The sequence below is a fragment of the Carex rostrata genome, chromosome 3 (genome assembly GCF_964058835.1).
Source record: "Carex rostrata chromosome 3, lpCarRost1.2, whole genome shotgun sequence".
Taxonomy (NCBI): domain Eukaryota; kingdom Viridiplantae; phylum Streptophyta; class Magnoliopsida; order Poales; family Cyperaceae; genus Carex; species Carex rostrata.
The window spans coordinates 3,053,681-3,074,987 of NC_135920.1; the positions used below are offsets into that span (position 1 = coordinate 3,053,681).

The 21,307-nt window shown below is 34.3% G+C and overlaps 3 pseudogenes across 1 annotated transcript; all 3 read left to right on the top strand.

Annotated features, from left to right (window-relative positions):
* The first annotated feature begins 237 nt into the window (after positions 1–237).
* LOC144550948 (anthocyanidin 5,3-O-glucosyltransferase pseudogene) lies at positions 238–1,969 on the top strand (annotated as a pseudogene).
* Positions 1,970–8,594: 6,625 nt separating this feature from the next.
* Positions 8,595–10,307, top strand: LOC144550949 (anthocyanidin 5,3-O-glucosyltransferase pseudogene; annotated as a pseudogene). The gene has a single exon (XR_013510729.1). The product of XR_013510729.1 is annotated as an anthocyanidin 5,3-O-glucosyltransferase pseudogene (transcript).
* A 4,857-nt stretch (positions 10,308–15,164) lies between these two features.
* On the top strand, positions 15,165–16,881 carry LOC144550950 (anthocyanidin 5,3-O-glucosyltransferase pseudogene; annotated as a pseudogene).
* The last annotated feature ends 4,426 nt before the right edge of the window (positions 16,882–21,307 follow it).

The window sequence follows — 21,307 nt, forward strand, 5'->3', positions numbered from 1 at the left end:
ATAATTGTGCAATCAATCATTAAATTAATCATATTTAAACAAATCGGTCAAAACAGACTTTCAATCCCCACGGCAATATGTGACCAGCACTTGACTAATTAAAAAAAAAAACTCTTGCATGTATGCAGCAGATTGCATATTCATGGTGTCTGACGATGGTAAGATTCGGAGATGAGAAGCAATTCCATGTATCCATTGTCTTCGTATCGTATTAATTGCGTGTGCAGCTATGCTTCTTTCCACTGACAGAAACAAATTCTTGGCCACAACAAATTGCTATAAGAGAAGCCCCAAACTTGCAAACTTTTCTCAAACCATAGTGTTACATAGCAAATCTCTTAATCAACCAATTATTGATGAAGAGCAAGAAGGTGGTTTTGTATCCCTCCATGGGTGCTGGTCACCTTGTGCCAATGGTAGAACTAGCCAAGCAGTTTGTTCGCCGCGGCATCTCTGTCTCCATACCGGTGATGACTGTCGGACCCGTATCAGACTTGGTCTCACAAATTTTCAATTCCAATCCAAGCATCTCATTTCACATCCTCCCACAGTCTCCTCCGACAAATCCGCACCCAGTACGAATTGTCAACTTATTCAACATGTTGAAACTCAACAATGACAGTCTTCGCTCGTTTCTGGTAGAGCAGTCTGAAACCTCACTGATCTCCGGTGTTGTTCTAGACATGTTTTGTGTCGATGCACTAGATGTGACTTCTGAGTTAGGCATTCCTGCCTATTTTTTCTTCACATGTGGTGCTGCAACCTTGGCTGTACTTTTGCAACTTCCGACGTATTTTGCCACAAGCTCTATTGGTGCTCTAAAGGACATTGGTAAAACCCCACTAATCTTCCCTGGTGTTCCACCATTACCAGCATCGCATCTCCCGAAAGAATTTTCTGACCCCGAAACAGAGCAGTATAAATTTATCATGCACCTCTGCGATCGATTGCCAGAGGGAAAGGGAATACTTATTAATTCATTTGAGTCATTGGAGCCTCGAGCTGTCATGGCTCTGAAAAATGGGCTCTGTTTGCCGAATCGTTCCCCACCATCTATTTATTGCATCGGCCCATTAGTTGCTGGTAGAGCAAAAAAGGAAGAGCAGCATCCGTGTCTGTCATGGCTGGATGCTCAACCAAATGAAAGCGTGGTATTTCTCTGCTTTGGCAGCATGGGTTCCTTTCCCGTAGAGCAACTCAAGGAGATTGCAATCGGGTTAGAGAATAGTGGCCAGAGATTCCTGTGGGTTGTGCGGAGCCCATCAAATCCTGACCCTGCCAAAATCTCCATACCAACCACTGACCCAGATCTCGATATACTGTTGCCAGAAGGGTTCTTGGACAGAACCAGAGATCAGGGCATGATTGTAAAACATTGGGCTCCACAGGTTGAGATTCTAAAACATGAATCAGTTGGTGGTTTTGTGAGTCACTGTGGTTGGAATTCCACACTGGAGGCAGTGAGTTTCGGTGTACCGATGATATGTTGGCCGTTGTATGCAGAGCAGAAGATGAATAAGGTGTTCTTGGTAGAAGAAATGAAGGCCGGCATCGAATTGAAGGGGTATGACGAAGATTTTGTGCGGGCGGATGAATTAGAAGCTAAAGTGAAATGGATCATCGAGTCACAGGGGGCTGTGGAACTCAGGAATCGGATGGTGGAGATGAAGGAGAGTGCAATTGAGGCCATGAAAGAAGGAGGTTCATCTTTCAGTGCTTTTGCTGAGTTCTTAGAATGTTTGAACTAAGAATAATACATCCATGTGATGTACCTGATATGAAATTATAGTGTTTCAATAGATTTTGGTTAAATTCACTTCAGTTGAAAATTTTAAATTAAGAATAGTTAGATGAATTATAAGGAGGTAAATAAGAAGTACTTTATTTTTGTATTTTTGTATTTTGTATCAGAATGAGGTTAGGAACTTTCACCTCATGGTATATATTGGAGTGAAAAATAATTATTTTATTATCATTCTCAAATAAAATAAAACTTCTTCTTTTTATGCCACAAAATAATTTTATTATTTTATTATCATGCAATGCAATGGGTTAAAAAGGAAGATAAGATTTGAAAATTCATGATCAAAGTGCTTTATATGCCACAAAATAATGGACTGTGCGAGTCATAATTTTTTCAAAAGTCATTAGAAGAGTGTATATACTACAATTTTGTCAATGTTTTATGATCTGAAAAATGAGAGATGACATCACGATTAGTTTATGGGATGAAGATTGGAGAGAAGGGATCCTTAAATTGCGGTTCAAGGGTTTATGTACATTTTCATGGAGCAAGGAAGTGTCTCTTACTCCAGACTGCAAACACAAGCAGCCTGTTCAGACCGATCACCACACAAAGGGCTCATTCTAAGTTTGAAGCATTTCATCAGATAATAGACCAGTGCTCAAGGTTAATATTGTCACAAGAAAATATAGACGATGCAATGTGGAAGAGTCAACCGGTTTGTTCACTGTCAAATCTGCTTATAATGTGCTAGAGAATGGACCAAGAATCAAAAGCAAATTGCACCGTCTTTGAAAGTTACCAGCATTACCATGGTTCAGATTTTTTTTTTTTTAAGGTTAATGGTTTTACCGGTAACGTTTGTATTGATAAAAACATTGATCACAAGTTCTAGGATTATATACACCTCATCAATATTGTAAGAAAACTATAAAAAACCTAAGTTTGCCGGAAGATAGAAAAAAGTTTATATCCAAAGTAAAAATGAAGCCCTCCAGACGTCAGAGTCAGCAAATTAAAGAGCATTCAATTATGCACATCCATCGTCGCCGCATTGATGGTGGTTCAGAAATTTTGCATGGTTATTATTGTTGAATAGTCTTGACCACAGAAAATTTAAATTAAAGGGGATTCAATCTGATCAGCATTTGCTACCTGTGCCGAGTGTCACAAGAAACTTCTATGCATCTATTTAGAGAATGTGTGTTCTCGAAGCTACTATACACTCGGATTTTCAATCTACTGTTTTCTCAAAATAGTGCACAATTCGCTGGAGATGAAAACTGTGAAGTAACGTTGCTTGATAACAAGAAACCTAAGAAATTGAGGGGATTATTAGTTTATTACTAATTGCAATATTTATAATATGGCGAGAGCGCTGTGTAAGACTGTTTAGAGAACAGTTTCAAATGATTGAAGATCTCGCAGAAGAAGTGATGATTTAGAAAATCAAACAATGCAGAGATTCCTTTTTGAGTTAATGCAGAGGATACGAATTCAATGATTTGTGGTTCGCCACAAGCCCACAACCAAACAATGATTTGTGGTTTGTCTTTATCTTTTATATAGCACACATACTGGTAGTGGTTGTTTCCTGTTCTTATCTGTACTGGAACAGTTGCATATGTTGACGTCTCAGCTGACATCCATGCCCATATATGCCAACATTTTTATTCATAGAAAAAATGAAAAAAAAAAACAAAAATTAAAAATAAGAAATGTTGTGTGGGAAATTGAAAAATAAAAAGGCAGGAATGAGTCATGGTGTTCTGTAGGAACGCCATAGTACTTCTCAAACAGGAGGGAAAAAAAAAACGGAGTTGTCATGATCCATCCATACCTACGGAGTTTTTACTTGTGTTACTAAAGTCTATCATATCTATCAGCATTTCAATTAAATCCGTAGTTATGGATGGATCATAGCGGTCAGTTTTTTTGTTTTTTTTTTTCCTTTTTTCTGGGTTGGATAAGTCATGGCATTCAATGATTTTTTTTTTCTTTCTTTTCTTTTCTTTATGATTTGAGATCTCTCGTGGCGTCTTTCAAGGATGCCATGGTCTTCCTACTCATTTTTAAATTTTCCACCCAACATTTTCTACTTTTATTTTTCTTATTTTTTCAGTTTTCTATTAATAAAAATTTCGGCCATATACACACTTGGCCATACAAAGTTCAAAGTTTGTTTGTCCACTCAAATATATGCGAGTTATACTTTCCCAAGTTGCACCTCAGGGTAAATTGATTGAAGATATGAACATCTCCTCTCTCTCTGTTTTATTTTTTGTTTTTTGGATGAAGTCATTTTAGTAAGAACCACGAATAAAATGAATATTATTTTTTAATTTATAATTAAGGATGTAGAACAGTAGAGGTGTACATGAAGTTTCTGTTGTTGGATATAGTTCAATAAAGATACAAACATGTGTATTAAAATAGTTATTAATATCAAATTGATATACTTGTCTTAATATATCTTCTGTGGCTCTGTTATTTTTTTTCTTTTTGATTCACAAATAACTAACCTTTTTAGTTTTCACCATCATTACTAAATTTAATAAAAATTAAGCATATTAAATTAAAGCTGGCTAGTTGCACAATTCAATTCTAACAAATAAAACAGAGAAGGCTCAAGATTCACATTATAGTTTTGCATGTATTTTTTTTTTTTTTGAAGAAAGTGGGTGTAATTCACCGATTTCATTAGAAACAATAGAACAGTTTATCTGAAAAGAGTTTCAAACAGCTAGAATTTTGTCATAATTATTACAAAACATAGATTCATTTCAAAACAACACCTAACCTAAACAAAAGCAAAAATGTCCAAGAACCAGCCTGGAAGAAACTCAAGACTGGTACACCTATTGGTTAGTAATTGTTGGGTTTTGAGGCTATCCAATGCCATTAGACTTAAACTGTGAAAAGAACATAAAATAAAAAAAAAATTACTTTTAACTTAAGCCGAGAATTAAAAAGGGGTATGTCGGAAAGCCAACCGAGAGTTCCTTCTCCAGTCTTTCATTACAATGACCATTTTAATCATTTATAGGTCTACTCCTTGATTGATTTTTAAAACTTTAATCTACTTACAAATTAAATAGATTAATATAACATTTCTACCTTGTTTCCAAATTTCAATTGCAATGTAGACCGACTCGCTTCGGAGCACCAGACATCTGATGCCTCTATCAGTTATCCACCAGGACTAACTAGAGAGCAGTTTATTTCTTTTGCCAGAATACCATAAACTGTGGAATTATGCAAAAACACTATTCACTAGAAAGGCGTAATAACACTATTCACGACCCGCAGTTATTCTAATTCACTAATAAGCAAAAACAGAAATACTGCGACTTTCGCAAAAATACTATTCACCGATCTCGTAAATACTATTCAACAACTCAAAATATTATACGTGAGTTATGTATAAGTTTCATTTCTAACCGAAATACTATTCACGAAAGAAACCGAGAAAGAGATAAAATAGATTACCGAACTGATCAGACATATTCGATATCTCAGAAATTAGTGATTTTCCCTCTACCCCTCTACCCCTCCACCCTTATTTATAGGCATATTTGGGATTGCCAAATTACCAAAATACCCTCATGAATAGTAAGGTGGTTCCAAAGTGAAAAGACCAAAATGCCCTCGGTGGATAAGGATGATGACATGTATGGATAAGGATGAAGTCAAAAGACCAAAATGCCCTCGGTCCAAATTCAATTAATATCCATATAATTATTCTGAACAATTATATTTCTTGCGTTGTTGTTTCGGTAACTTTTATACAACGTGCCGTGCATGCTTATAAATTAACCTTTCTTTTTGCTTGTCATTTTTATATGACATTTATAATTTAATTATATCACGTATAATTAATTATGACCATCTTATTATTAATCATAATTAATTTATAATTAATCAATAAGATTCTCCGATTACATCCTATACGGTGTGACCCAATAGGATCTGTGTTATGTTGGTAAATAGAATTAAAACTGTTTTAACTTCTACAAATCATAGGAGGCACCTGGCAGATGCATTATGACCATCCAATTACACAGATAATGCTGTACTGTACAATATCACGATCCAGTAAACTATTTACTTGTGTCAATTATTTTGTCTCATAGCTATCAGATCAGTTTCAAGGTAGGTGCGTGTCATCCTTGCAAACTTAATCTTTTTTTGATCCTGAGCAGATTAGCAAATATGATTACTCTTGTAATCATATCGTTAGCAGACAATTTTACTCTATCAAGAGGCCTAGTGATACTATTACTCGTATAGAAATACGGGGAACAATAGTACTTTTGGTAAACCATCTCTTCTCCGCATAAGTTATGTGTAATGAAGTGCTATTGTTATAGCTACTTTTTACGGATAGCATTAGACAATACTCACATACACATCTCTTATGTAGGAAAGATTAATAACTCATACTTTAGAACTTAACACTGAATGAAAACATTAATGACATGAACACAATTCCATTTAATGTTTTATTCGGGGTCTGTCAAATATCATGTTTTTGTAAAACTTAACCATCTTTATTTACATACTAACTTTATAGCAGTCAATTAGTGTTCCTGCTAATTACCCCGGTTAGAGATTTTTAAGAGTATATATCATCTAAATTCACATACTAATCCTCCTTGACTCCTATAGTCACTAAATTATGACAAGAAAGATCAACAACATCCAAAGGCATAAGTAATGATAACTTAAGTAATTGATTAGTTCCCAAAGACTTGCACTAGAATGTAGCTAAAGAGATAATTTTGACACCTACTGACACCTAATTGTTTCTTTCCAACTATATGGTCCAAATGATGGTTCCTCTAACTAATTCAACCATACATTTGTCTTTGAGGGGGATTAAAGTATCAATCAACCACAAATCAACAATATTAGCACACTCAAAATTAAAATTGTCACGAGTAGCGATCCAAGTCCAAATTGAACGAATAAAAAAACAATACATAAATAAGTGATCAGCAGATTCAAAATCTTTACAGAACAAACAACTAGCGTCTCCCGACAAACCTTTTTCACTAAGAACTTCCTTTGTTAACAATTTATTTCTTTTCAATAACCATAAGAAAACTTTAATCTTAAGAGAAATTTTTGATTCCCAAATGGAGTCATAGTCATAATTGGTCATTTCACCATACTCTAACTATTTTTGTAATAAGAATGGACAGAGAAAAGCCCGTGAATTAGACAATCTCCATTGAAGAGAGTCAAGGGCTGTGGGGTCAGGGGTAAGGGCTGTAAGTTTGGCATGTAGGTTTCAAGCTAGCACACAGACCGATTAATTCAAGGATAATGAGAATTTTGATTCAGAGGCTAATGCATTTCGTTCCTTCTTTGTTAAATATTTGATTTGGCTAAGATTTGGTGTTGAAATTGGAGAATATATCCAATTTGATTTTGGCTTTTTCATAAATTATAATGTACTATTTGTTTTTTTAATCCAAAAAATGATCTTTAAACTCTCAACTTCTTCATACAATACTTTATATAAAGAGTAAGACTTGGGTGCTATGGATAGCATAAAGTCATCCATGCTACGGCTTCAAAAATCTATCGTATAAACTCCGAACTTTGATTTAAGTAGCTATCTTAGCTATGGATAGCATAAGGTCATCCATACCCTACCCATACCCGTTAAAAATATGTCTTACTCTACCCTATCCATACCCGTTAAAACTAGTGGATAACGAAACGGTAGTAGACGAATAACAAAAAAAATATAAATATAATAGTTTTATTATTTTTTTACAAATAAACCATCGAAACTTGTCATGCCATTTATAAGCAATCACAATTACTAATATCAAATTAAAATACAAATATACAATCAATTCTAACTAATAGTTTTTTATGAAGCAAAAAAAAAATCACAAGTATCTTTTCTAACAAATTCAATTTGTTAAATAACAAAACATTCAAATAAAAAGTACAATGTTTAGCATAATATTATTCTTTCAATAAAATGCATACATTTTCTCATGATATAATTACCCGTGACGCAACGGGTACGAAATAGTCTTTATCTGTACCCATACTCGTTTATCTAACAAAAAAAAAATCCTTACCTATATTCATACCCAATCAATTAACGAAAAAAAATCTTACCCATACCCGTCTTATCGAATACGATACAAATAGGATAAATGGGTACACGGATGTCATTGACACCCCTAAATCAAAGTTCGAAATTTATACGATAGATTTTTAAAGCCGTAACACATATAATCTTATGCTATCTCTAACACCCAAGCCTTACTCTTATAGCCTTATATAAATATATTTTTTATTGAAGAAGCATCTAAGGTTTTATATTAGATAAACATGACTCCATATTTATATCACTGGCCTTCCCTAAGATTAACAATATTTTGTTACATAACTATATTTGAAATTAGTTATTATTAAACAATTCATCATAATTTTTTTTAAAATATGGGTAGTCATCTTGGTATATTTTTAGGATCAAACACTAAGGTTCTCGTTTGCTCTCATTATTGACTAATACATAATTGTGTAATCAATCATTAAATTAATTACATTTAAAGAAATAGATCAAAATAGACTTTCAATCCCCACGGCAATACATGTCTGGCACTTGACTAATTAAACAAAAAAACTCTTTTATGCTGCAGTTTGCATATTCATGGTGTCTAACGATGGTAAGATTCGGAGATGAGAAGCAATTCCATGTATCCATTTTCTTATTTTCTCAAACTTGTTCCACCCCAAATAGAAAAAACTGAACCAGAGTCTTCATATCGTATTAATTGCGTGTGTTGCTATGTTTCTTTCAACTCGAGAGAAGCAAATTCTGAGCCACAACAAATTACTATTAAAGAAGCCCTAGACGTGCAAGTTTTTCTCAAACCATACTGTCACATAGCAAATCCCTTAATCAATCAATTATTGATGAAGAGCAAGAAGGTGGTTTTGTATCCCTCCATGGGTGCTGGTCACCTTGTGCCAATGGTAGAACTAGCCAAGCAGTTTGTTCGCCGGGGCATCTCCGTCTCCATACCTGTGATGACTGTCGGACCCGCATCAGACTTGGTCTCAGAAATTTGCAATTCCAATCCAAACATCTCATTTCACATCCTCCCACAGTCTCCTCCGACAAATCCGCACCCAGTACGAATTGTCAACTTATTCAACATGTTGAAACTCAACAATGACAGTCTTCGCTCGTTTCTGGTAGAGCAGTCTGAAACCTCACCAATCTCTGGTGTTGTTCTAGACATGTTTTGTGTCGATGCACTAGATGTGACTTCTGAGTTTGGCATTCCTGCCTATTTTTTCTTCACATGTGGTGCTGCAACCTTGGCTGTATTTTTGCAACTTCCGACATATTTTGCCACGCGCTCTATTGGTGCTCTGAAGGACATTGGTAAAACCCCGCTACTCTTCCCTGGTGTTCCACCATTACCAGCATCGGATCTCCCAAAAGAATTTTCTGACCCCGAAACAGAGCAGTATAAATTTATGATGCACCTCTGTGATCGATTACCAGAGGGAAAGGGAATACTTATTAATTCATTTGAGTCGTTGGAGCCTCGAGCTGTCATGGCTCTGAAAAATGGGCTCTGTTTGCCGAATCGTTCCCCACCATCTATTTATTGCATCGGCCCATTAGTTGCTGGTAGAGCAAAAAAGGAAGAGCAGCATCCGTGTCTATCATGGCTGGATGCTCAACCAAATGAAAGCGTGGTATTTCTCTGCTTTGGCAGCATGGGTTCCTTTCCCGTAGAGCAACTCAAGGAGATTGCAATCGGGTTAGAGAATAGTGGCCAGAGATTCCTGTGGGTTGTGCGGAGCCCATCAAATCCTGACCCTGCCAAAATCTCCATACCAACCACTGACCCAGATCTCGATATACTGTTGCCAGAAGGGTTCTTGGACAGAACCAGAGATCGGGGCATGATTGTAAAACATTGGGCTCCACAGGTCGAGATTCTAAAACATGAATCAGTTGGTGGTTTTGTGAGTCACTGTGGTTGGAATTCCACACTGGAGGCGGTGAGTTTCGGTGTACCGATGATATGTTGGCCGTTGTATGCAGAGCAGAAGATGAATAAGGTGTTCTTGGTAGAAGAAATGAAGGCCGGCATCGAATTGAAGGGGTATGACGAAGATTTTGTGCGGGCGGATGAATTAGAAGCTAAAGTGAAATGGATGATCGAGTCACAGGGGGCTGTGGAACTCAGGAATCGGATGGTGGAGATGAAGGAGAGTGCAATTGAGGCCATGAAAGAAGGAGGTTCATCTTTCAGTGCTTTTGCTGAGTTCTTAGAATGTTTGAACTAAGAATAATACATCCATGTGATGTACCTGATATGAAATTACAGTGTTTCAATAGATTTTGGTTAAATTCACTTCCGTTGAAAATTTTAAATTAAGAATAGTTAGATGAATTATAAGGATGTAAATAAGAAGTACTTTATTTTTGTATTTTGTATTTTGTATCAGAATGAGGTTAGGAACTTTCACCTCATGGTATATATTAGAGTGAAAAATAATTATTTTATTATCATTCTCAAATAAAATAAAACTTCTTCTTTTAGGAAATCAAAGGAAAATACATGCAATTGGTAAACTGGAGCCTTGTTTGTACTCCAAAAAATCTGGGTGGCCCTGGAATGTTAGATCATAAAAATTTTGATCAAGCGATGTTAGCCAAATGAATTTGGCAATGGGTTAAAAAGGAAGATAAGATTTGAAAATTCATGATAAAAGTGCTTTATATGCCACAAAATAATGGGATGTGCGAGTCATAATTTTTTCAAAAGCCACTAGAAGAGTGTATATACTACAATTTTGTCAATGTTTTATGATCCGAAAAATGAGAGATGACATCACGATCAGTTTATGGGATGAAGATTGGAGAGAAGGGATCCTTAAATTGCGGTTCAAGGCTTTATATACATTTTCATGGAGCAAGGAAGTGTCTCTCAGTCATGTACTCCAGACTGCAAACACAAGCAGCCTGTTCAGACCGATCACCACACAAAGGGCTCATTCTAAGTTTGAAGCATTTCATCAGATAATAGACCAGTACTCAAGGTTAATATTGTCACAAGAAAATATAGACGATGCAATGTGGAAGAGTCAACCGGTTTGTTCACTGTCAAATCTGCTTATTATGTGCTAGAGAATGGACCAAGAATCAAAAGCAAATTGCACCGTCTTTGAAAGTTACCAGCATTACCACGGTTCATATTTTTTTTTTTTTTATTAAGGTTAATGGTTTTACCGTTAAGGTTTGTATTGATAAAAACATTGATCACAAGTTCTAGGATTATATACACCTCATCAATATTGTAAGAAAACTATAAAAAACCTAAGTTTGCCGGAAGATAGAAAAAAGTTTATATCCAAAGTAAAAAACAATGGGGCATTTTAACCCTACTCTAAATTTATATACAGATTACAACCGAATACGCATATGTGGTCACGTAGATCACATTTTATTACACTGATCCTGACAGCTTCTGTCATAGATTTTTCCAAAAAAAAAAAAAAAAAAAAAAAATAAACCTCCTCCCCTGAACTCTTATGATTGAGATTAGTATATGAATGTTCGAGGAAACAATGGGGAAATTGTCCTTGATTGTTTGCATTTTGATTATATATTAATTAGTATTTAGTGTGTTACTGAAAAAAAAAGTGTTTTTAGATAATAAAAAAATAAATACATATCCAAATAGCAAAGCATCAAATGCTCATTTGTATTTTTATATTTTTCTGGTGCAGCTAATAAACACAATATCAATTAAGGAAAATGTGATTGACTTTGACGAGATATTCAAAAGGAACTGAAATCTCCTGCCCACCTGAGGGTTCATCTATCCATTCATTTTATGTATATTTCAATCTGAACAGTCATAATTAATATGGCGAATAATTCAATTTTAAAAGACATAACTCATATTTTAATTATGACCGTTTATATCAGATCAGGTATGAAATAGATGAATGGGGAAACTCCGTGAGCAAGAGATTTAGTTCCTATTCAAAAAGGCCAATTAAAAGGAAAAAATATCAAGCATAAAGAAACGAAATCTAAATAAATCTTGCTGATGTTTTACCATATTTTGCAAACATCTATAATTTTTATTTTTTATTTTTATAAATAAGTTATAAGTCAGAGAAGATCATAGTTCAAGATTTGTAATTGTACAAGAGAATTATTCATTTCTTGAAGTCCTTGGATTCATTACATCCGTCTCAGCATGTAGGCCTTGGCCTGTTGTAAATTGATGGGCTCCATTTTTTGTCGATGAGCATTAGATTGAATCTATTTTATATTTTTATTACTTGTGGTCCACAGGCCTCTTCATTCGTAACAAGTTTTACAGGAGGTCTATATGCCTTTTACAACTGAGGGAGATTTTGATAATTTGAGATATAGTTTTTAAAAGACAAATAATATTTTCAAAGTAAATTTATAAATATTTTATTGGAAATAATGGGTAGGCTATGTATCAAGTTTCATATAATTTAAGTATTATTCCATAAGGATTATTAATTTTGGATCGTTGAAGTTTTAAGTCACTTGATATACAGTAAAATATATAGGACCCTCATAATAGTTCTCGTACTACAATTTCTGCATCATAACTATCATAACTGTTTGGGGTATCGTAAAATCTTCAGTGCTAAATTTTTTCTCTAAAGTATTAATACTTATGCATGAAAATATTTATACCTATGGTGCACATTATTATACCTATAATGTGAACAATTTTTATGTAAATAATGGTCCCCCAACCAAATCCTCCAAATGTTCCCGCATTGTTTCCGCATTGTTCCCGCACCATAACTACCATATCCCTGCACCATAACTGCCTGGAGAGACCGCAATAATGCTGACCGCAAAATCTGTTTAACTGCAATAACGAGACCTCAAATAATGCTGACCGCAAAATCTGTTTAACTGCCTGGAGAGACCTCAAAGAATTTTCAAAACATTAAGAATTTTCAAAGCATTATTGCATCTGGAACTGGAAAGAAGGTGAACTATTATCTTACTTTTTGTCGTTACTATGTCTTATATCAAATATAAAAGAGTCTATTATTAGATTGTATTTATAATTATGGGACTAAATCAAGTGAAGACTGCTATAGTGCTACTTAAAAAAAAAAAGAAAAAAAAAACCAAGTGAAGAACGACTATATAGCAATCATTCAACTTTTGATGTGCATCCAAAATGAATTTACAATCCTAACTGCAGTAATTAATCCAACCTCGAAGTGGAAGATTCTGTTATCTTTAATTAAAAAAAAAAATTAAAGATAACAGAATCTTCCACTACAAACTAAGTCAGCACTGCGGCATAATAAATGATTTGTGATTCACCACAAGCCCACAACCAAACAATGATTTTGGTTTGTCTTACATAATGGTAGTGGTTGTTTCCTGTTCGCAACTCGCAATCGAGGTACGTTTTTATCTGTACAGTTGAATTTGTTGACATCACAGCTGACATGCATGCCCACATATGGCGAAATTTTTATTCATAGAAAAATAAAAAAAAGGAAAATAGAAACTGTTGCATAGAAAATTTAAAAATAAAAAGTAGAAATAAGTTATGGCGTCCCTGCCTAAAATCGGAAAAAAAAAAATTGGACTGTCATGAACCATCCATACTTATAGAGTTTTTACTTTTTACCAAGTCTATCATATCTATCATCCCTTTAATTAAATCTGTGGATATGAATGGATCATAGCGGTTCCTTTTTTTTTTTTTTTTTCTGGTTTGGATGAATCATGGCATTCAATGAGTAATTTTTTTTTTTCTAATTTGAAATGTCTCATGGCACGCCATGACTCATTTCTGTCTTTTTATTTTTGAATTTTCTACCCAACATTTTATATTTTTAATTTTTTCTATTTTCATTTTCTTATAAATAAAAATTTCGGCCATATATGCATGTGGCCGTATAAAGTTCAAAAATTGTTTGCCACATAAATATATAAAAGTTATACTTTCCCAAGTTGCACCCCATGAGGCCATGACCTCAGGGTAAATTGATTGAAGATATGAACATCTCCTCTTTTTTTTTTTCTTTTTTCTTTTTGGATGAACTCATTTTAGTAAGAACACGAATAAAATGAATATTATTTTTTAATTTATAAGGATGTAGAACGGTAGAGGTGTACATGATATTTCTGTTATCGGATATATATAGTTCAATAAGAACACAAACATGTGTATTAAAATAGGTATTAATATCAAATTGATATACTTGTCTTAATATATCTTTTGCGGCTCAGTTATTTTTTTTTTCCTTTTGATTCACAAATGACTAACCTTTTTAGTTTTCACCATAATTACTAAATTTAAGCTGGCTAGTCACACAGAAATAAATCTGCTGTGATTATCAAAGAATCGCAGGATCCTGTGATTCCAAATACACCCGTTCATTGTTTGAAACGTATGAATCTCAAAATCACATATTTTTTATGTACGAATCTCTAACCAGATGAATGAATAGATATGGAATAGGAGAGTCCTGTAATTCCAAAGAATCACAGCAGATTTGTACCTAGTTGTACAATTCAATTCTAACAAAATAAAGTGAAGCAGGCTCAAGATTCACATTATAGTTTTGCATGTATAAAAATAAAATTCCAAAATTAGCTACTAATTAATATTAGATAGTTTCAAGCTACCACACGGACCGATTAATTTCAAGCATAATGAGAATTTTGATTCAGAAGCTAATGCATTTCGTTCCTTCTTTATTTGTTTCATATTCAAATTGGCCAAGATTTGGTGTTGAAATTGGAGAATACATCCAATTTGATTTTGGCTGTTTCATAAATTATAATGTACTATTTGTTTGTTTTAATCCAAAAAATGACCTTTAAACTCTTAACTTATTCATACAATACTTTATATAAATATATTTTTACTGAAAAAACATCCAAGGTTTAATAATAACTAATTTCAAATATAGTTATGTAAAAAAAATGTAGTTAATCTTAGAGAAAGCTAGTGTTACAACACTAGCTTTCTCTAAGATTAACTACATTTTATTACATAACTATATTTGAAATTAGTTATTATTAAACAATTCATCATAATTTTTTAAATATGTGTAATAATCTTGGAATATATTCAAACACTAAGGTTCTCGTTTACTTTCATTATTAACTAATACATAATTGTACAATCAATCATTAAATTAATTATATTTAAATAAATCGATCAAAACAGACTTTCAATCCCCATGATAATATGTGGCCGGCACTTGACTAATTAAACAAAAAAAACTCCTGTATGCAGTAGATTGCATATTCATGTTGTCTGAGACGATGGTAAGATTCGGAGATGAGAAGCAATTCCATGTATCCATTTTCTTCATATCGTATTAATTGGGTGTGCAGCTATGCTTCTTTCACTGACAGAAACAAATTCTTGGCCACAACAAATTACTATTAGAGAAGCCCCAGACTAGCAAGCTTTTCTCAAACCATACTGTTACATAGCAAATCTCTTAATCAACCAATTATTGATGAAGAGCAAGAAGGTGGTTTTGTATCCCTCCATGGGTGCAGGTCACCTTGTTCCAATGGTAGAACTAGCCAAGCAGTTTGTTCGCCGCGGCATCTCTGTCTCCATACCGGTGATGACTGTCGGACCCATATCAGACTTGGTCTCAGAAATTTTCAATTCCAATCCAAGCATCTCATTTCACATCCTCCCACAGTCTCCTCTGACAAACCCGCACCCGGAACCAGTTGTCAACTTATTCAACATGTTGAAAATCAACAATGACAGTCTTCGCTCGTTTCTGGTAGAGCAGTCTGAAACCTCACTGATCTCCGGTGTTGCTCTAGACATGTTTTGTGTCGATGCACTAGATGTGACTTCTGAGTTAGGCATTCCTGCCTATTTTTTCTTCACATGTAGTGCTGCAACCTTGGCTGTACTTTTGCAACTTCCGACATATTTTGCCACGCGCTCTATTGGTGCTCTAAAGGACATTGGTAAAACTCCGCTACTCTTCCCTGGTGTTCCACCATTACCAGCATCGGATCTCCCAAAAGAATTTTCTGACCCCAAAACAGAGCAGTATAAATTTATCATGCACCTCTGTGATCGATTGCCAGAGGGAAAGGGAATACTTATTAATTCATTTGAGTCGTTGGAGCCTCGAGCTGTCATGGCTCTGAAAAATGGGCTCTGTTTGCCGAATCGTTCCACACCATCTATTTATTGCATCGGCCCATTAGTTGCTGGTAGAGCAAAAAAGGAAGAGCAGCATCCGTGTCTATCATGGCTGGATGCTCAACCAAAGGCAAGCGTGATATTTCTCTGCTTTGGCAGCATGGGTTCTTTCCCCGTAGAGCAACTCAAGGAGATTGCAATTGGGTTAGAGAATAGTGGCCAGAATTCCTGTGGGTTGTGCAGAGCCCATCAAAGCCTGACCCGGCCAAATTCTTCAAACCAACCACTGAGCCAGATCTCGATATACTGTTCCCAGAAGGGTTCTTGGACAGAACCAGAGATCGGGGCATGATTGTAAAACATTGGGCTCCACAGGTCGAGATTCTAAAACATGAAGCAGTTGGTGGTTTTGTGAGTCACTGTGGTTGGAATTCCACACTGGAGGCGGTGAGTTTCGGTGTACCGATGATATGTTGGCCGTTGTATGCAGAGCAGAAGATGAATAAGGTGTTCTTGGTAGAAGAAATGAAGGTCGGCATCGAATTGAAGGGGTATGACGAAGATTTTGTGCGGGCGGATGAATTAGAAGCTAAAGTGAAATGGATCATTGAGTCACAGGGGGCTGTGGAACTCAGGAATCGGATGATGAAGATGAAGGAGAGTGCAATTGAGGCCATGAAAGAAGGAGGGTCATCTTTCATTGCTTTTGCTGAGTTCTTAGAATGTTTGAACTAAGAATATATAATACATCCGTGTGATGTACTTGATGTGAAATTATAGTGTTTTAATAGATTTTGGTTAAATTCACATCAGGTTAAAATTTTTAAATTAAGAATAGTTAGATGAATTTTAAGGAGGTAAATAAGTACTTTATTTGTGTATTTTGTATCAGAAATTCAGAATGAGGTCAAGAACTTTCAGCTCATGGCATATATTGGAGTGAGAAATAATTATTTTATTATCATTCTCAAATAAAATAAAACTTGTTCTTGTAGGAAATCAAAGAAAAATAGCATAGAAGGAAATATCGGCCGATATTGATCCGGATCGGCCGATACGTATCTGTATCGGCCGGGACCAATCCAATACCTTGCCGATTAACGCGGATTTTGTGTTTTTCGTCAAATTTCTGCCATTCTAGTCCGATTCTGGTCATTATTCGTCTGAAATTAAACTTGAACTCGTGATTGATTAAATAGAGTATAAACTATGAATATGCTGAAAACTCGTCATATTCATTGATTAAATAGAGTATCAAGTATCAACTATGGTGAAATAGAGAACTATGAACCCATGACTAAAACTCATCACATTCATTGATTAAATAGAGTATTAACTATGAACCCGTGATTGATTAAATAGAATATCAACAATATTCTCATTTTTATCATAATACAGACGACGATGAAGTGATTCAGCCAGCACGACATAGTTTCTGGCAGTGAAAGAGTTTGTTTAATGCTTGTATTATATTGTATTAGTGGATTATTTTATTGTAATCATTTATCTAAACATAAATTATTGACAAAATATTTTTTTTATCAATTGTTTCCTATTTTTTAGTGTAAAATAAGGTTATGACTAAAAAGTCTTATTTTTCGAACCGAATCAGCCGATCCACCGATCCCGAATCGGTATTGGCCGGGACCAATCTCGATATCGATACCGATATTTCCTTCTATGGAAAATACATTTGGTAAACCGTAGCCTTGTTTGTACTCCAAAAAAGCTGGGCGGCCTTGGAGTGTTAGATTTCAAAAGCCATTTGAAGAGTGTGCTACAATTTTGTCAATGTTTTATGATCCGAAAAATGGGAGATGGCATCACGATCAGATTATGGGATGAAGATTGGGGAGAAGGGATCTCTAAATTGTGGTTCAAGGCTTTATATACATTTTTATGAAGCAAGGAAGTGTCTATCAGTCAGGTACTCCAGACTGCAAACACAAGCAGCCTGTTCAAACCGATCACCACACAAAGGGCTCATTCTGAGTTTGAAGCATTTCATCAGATAATAGACCAGTCAAGTCTAATGTTGTCACAAGAAAATATACATAGGCAATGCGTTGTGGAAGGGTCACTCAACCGGTTTTGTTCATTGTCAAATCTGCTTATTATGTGCTAAAGAATGGACCAAGTATCAAAAACAAATTGCACCGTTTTTGAAAGTTACCAGCACCACCACAGTTCAGATTTTTTTTTTTTTTTTTTAAAAAGGTTAACAGTTTTACCGTTAACGTTTGTATTGATAAAAAAAATTGATTACAAGTCCTAAGATTATATTCACCTCATCAATATTGCAAGAAAACTATATATAAAAAACCTAAGTTTGCCAGAAGATAGCAAAAGGTTTGTATACAAAGTAAAAATGAAGCCCTCCAGCCGTCAGAGTCAGCAAAAGAGCATCCAATATGTACATGCATCGTCGCCGCATTGATGGGGGTTCAGAATTTATGGATGGTTAATTATTATTGTGGAATAGTCTTGAACACAGAAAATTTAAATAAAAGGGGATTCAATTAGGGGTGTCAATGACACCCGTTTACCTGTTTACCCGTTTACCCTACCAGTATCGTATTCGATAAGACGGGTATGGGTAAAGTTTTTTTTTCGTTAGTTTATTGGGTATGGATATGGGTAAAGATTTTTTTTCGTTAGATAAACGGGTATGGGTACGGCTAAAGGTTATTTCGTACCCGTTGAGTAATGGGTAATTATATGAATATAAAATATATTATATATAAATATATATCAATATTATATCCAATTTTTTTTCTTTTCTTTTTATATTGGTGTATGCCTGTATCAATGCTAGAGACATATATATCAACGAATTCATTTCCTTGTTTTTTTCCTTATTCATTGTTATTGTCTTTTTCTCAATTCTACAAATGAAAATATTCCATGTTTCAAAGAAAATATATCCTCACCTTATTTTCTAGCAATAATATATTGTTTGGTCCAAATGAGTAATTTATTAATATCAGCTCAGGTGTTAGCGTCTGAATTTTGCATCACATGTTAGCTTTCTCAAGGTTTATACTATGAATATGTATATTTAATAATTGAACAAGATGAAATGAAATGTTAGATGAAAGAATATAACAAGTGACAAAATTGACTCTATGCTGTCCGAACCATTATATTAGTATTTTCGTTATTTGCCCACTACCGTTTCGTTACCCGTTAATCATAACAGGTATGGGTAGGATAGGGTAAGACAAATTCTTAACGGGTATGGGTAGGATATGGGTAAGATCAATTCTTAGTGGGTATGGGTATGAAAATGGTTCCACCCTCCCCGTATCGTACCCATTGACACCCCTAGATTCAATCTGGTCAGCATATTATCAGCACGACTCCTAGACTTTATAAGAATTGTAATTTAGTCCTTTGTTATCACTTTTTAGTCCCTTTTTGTGTTTCACAAAAGAGTTGGTTAAAAGATATTAGAATTCTCTCACCAGACTTCGCTCCAAAAAATTAATATCTAGTTCAGATTAATTAAGTTTTATAATTATATTTTTCAGAAAACTCTCACAGTCAAATAATTTTGGACATCAATAAATATTTCTTTATAACTCTAGATATACATCGGTGTCAATGAGTACGGTAAGGATCGAATAGAAGCATTTTCATATCTGTATCCATTACAAATTGTCCTTATCCGTCCTCTATTTTTATCCGTTATGAATAACTTTATTTGTAACCTATCCTTATTCGTTATAGTTGCCGGATAACTAAACGGTAGCGGGTAAATAACGGGTTTACTAAAATAATACATTAAAACACATTCATTTCACAAATATATATACGTGTTTAAAGATCTAAATTTTATTTGGATTTGCTGAAATTTATTTTACGTGTTTTAATGGTTAATTAAGCGTAACACAACTATCAACAATAGTTAGAGAATTAATATTCACTGCTCATTAATATATATGTGTGTGTGTGTAATTACCCGATCGGGTAACGGATACGAAATAGACTTTATATGTACCCTTACTCGTTTAGATAAAAAAATACTTATACCCATACGCGGTAAGTTTACGAAAAAAAAAAAAAATACTTATACCCATCTTATCGAATATAATACGGGTCAGGTGAACGGATAAAAGGGTACCATTGACACCCCTACATTAACATCGTGAAATCTTCTAAAAGAAATAGGAATATATGTTATCTTTTAAAAGATGAGGAAAAAGAATAAAAAAAATATGAACCCGTTGATCATATTAAACAAGGAAGGTGAGTAGAATCGAATGGATCATGAGGGTGTTTATAATGTGGAAATAAATCTGTCGTGATTCCAATGAAATAACAGGTTCTGTTATTCCGATCTCAACAATTCGAAGTTTTTTCATTCGCGAATTTCAATGAAAAAACTTTGAGTGAGTCTATGGTACTATGCATATCACTGGTTGTTACCGTGCTACGGCTTTATATTCGAGTTTTCAAATCCTAACGGTCGATCTGAATCGTTCATCTTGTTTTCCATATTAATATGTATTTGGAGACCAAATTTTACATTTTTTGAAATTTTTTTACTAATTTTTTAGATTTATTGAAAATCACTTGATCTGAAAATTCTAGACCATCCAAAAACAGTGATTTTCAATAAATCTAAAAAAATAGTAAAAAAATTTCAAAAAATGTAAAATTTGGTCTCCAAACACATATTAATATAGAGAACAAGATGAACGGTTTGGGTCGACCGTTAGAATTTGAAAACTTGAATATAGAGCCGTAGCATGATGCCAAATCGTAATATGCATAGTACCATAGACTCACTCCAAAACTTCTGTATACACGAATCTCAAGAAAGTTAAACGGTTGAGATCATAATAACAGGATCCTGTTATTCCATTGGAATCACATCAGATTTATTTCCTATGACATAAGAAAAAAAAAATATGAAACTTAACTTTTATTTCTGAAAAATATATTTGTCTGAGTTCTCGTTCTCTGTCGAATGGTGCACTAACAATTATATTTATTTTGAGTTTTGATCCGGACCATCAGAGCTGCTCTAATACGAAAAAAAATAAAAATATGTGATGGCGTTCCACCACGGACTAAATTGACCCAAATTTCTTATCGGGTGATCCAGATCAAAACTAAAAAAAATATTTTATGGGATACGGACTAATTTGTATTAAGTATGAATCATGTATAATTTTAATGGAATAATTTTATAAATTTTTCTGTCATTGAATTCTGCATCATGACCAATATTATTAAATACAATTTTTATGCAGTATGCGGAACGTCATCGCATACCGCATATGCAATATGCGGCCATATATGCAGATTTTTATGTGGACTTATATATGCGAATTTTTAAAATAAGAATTCA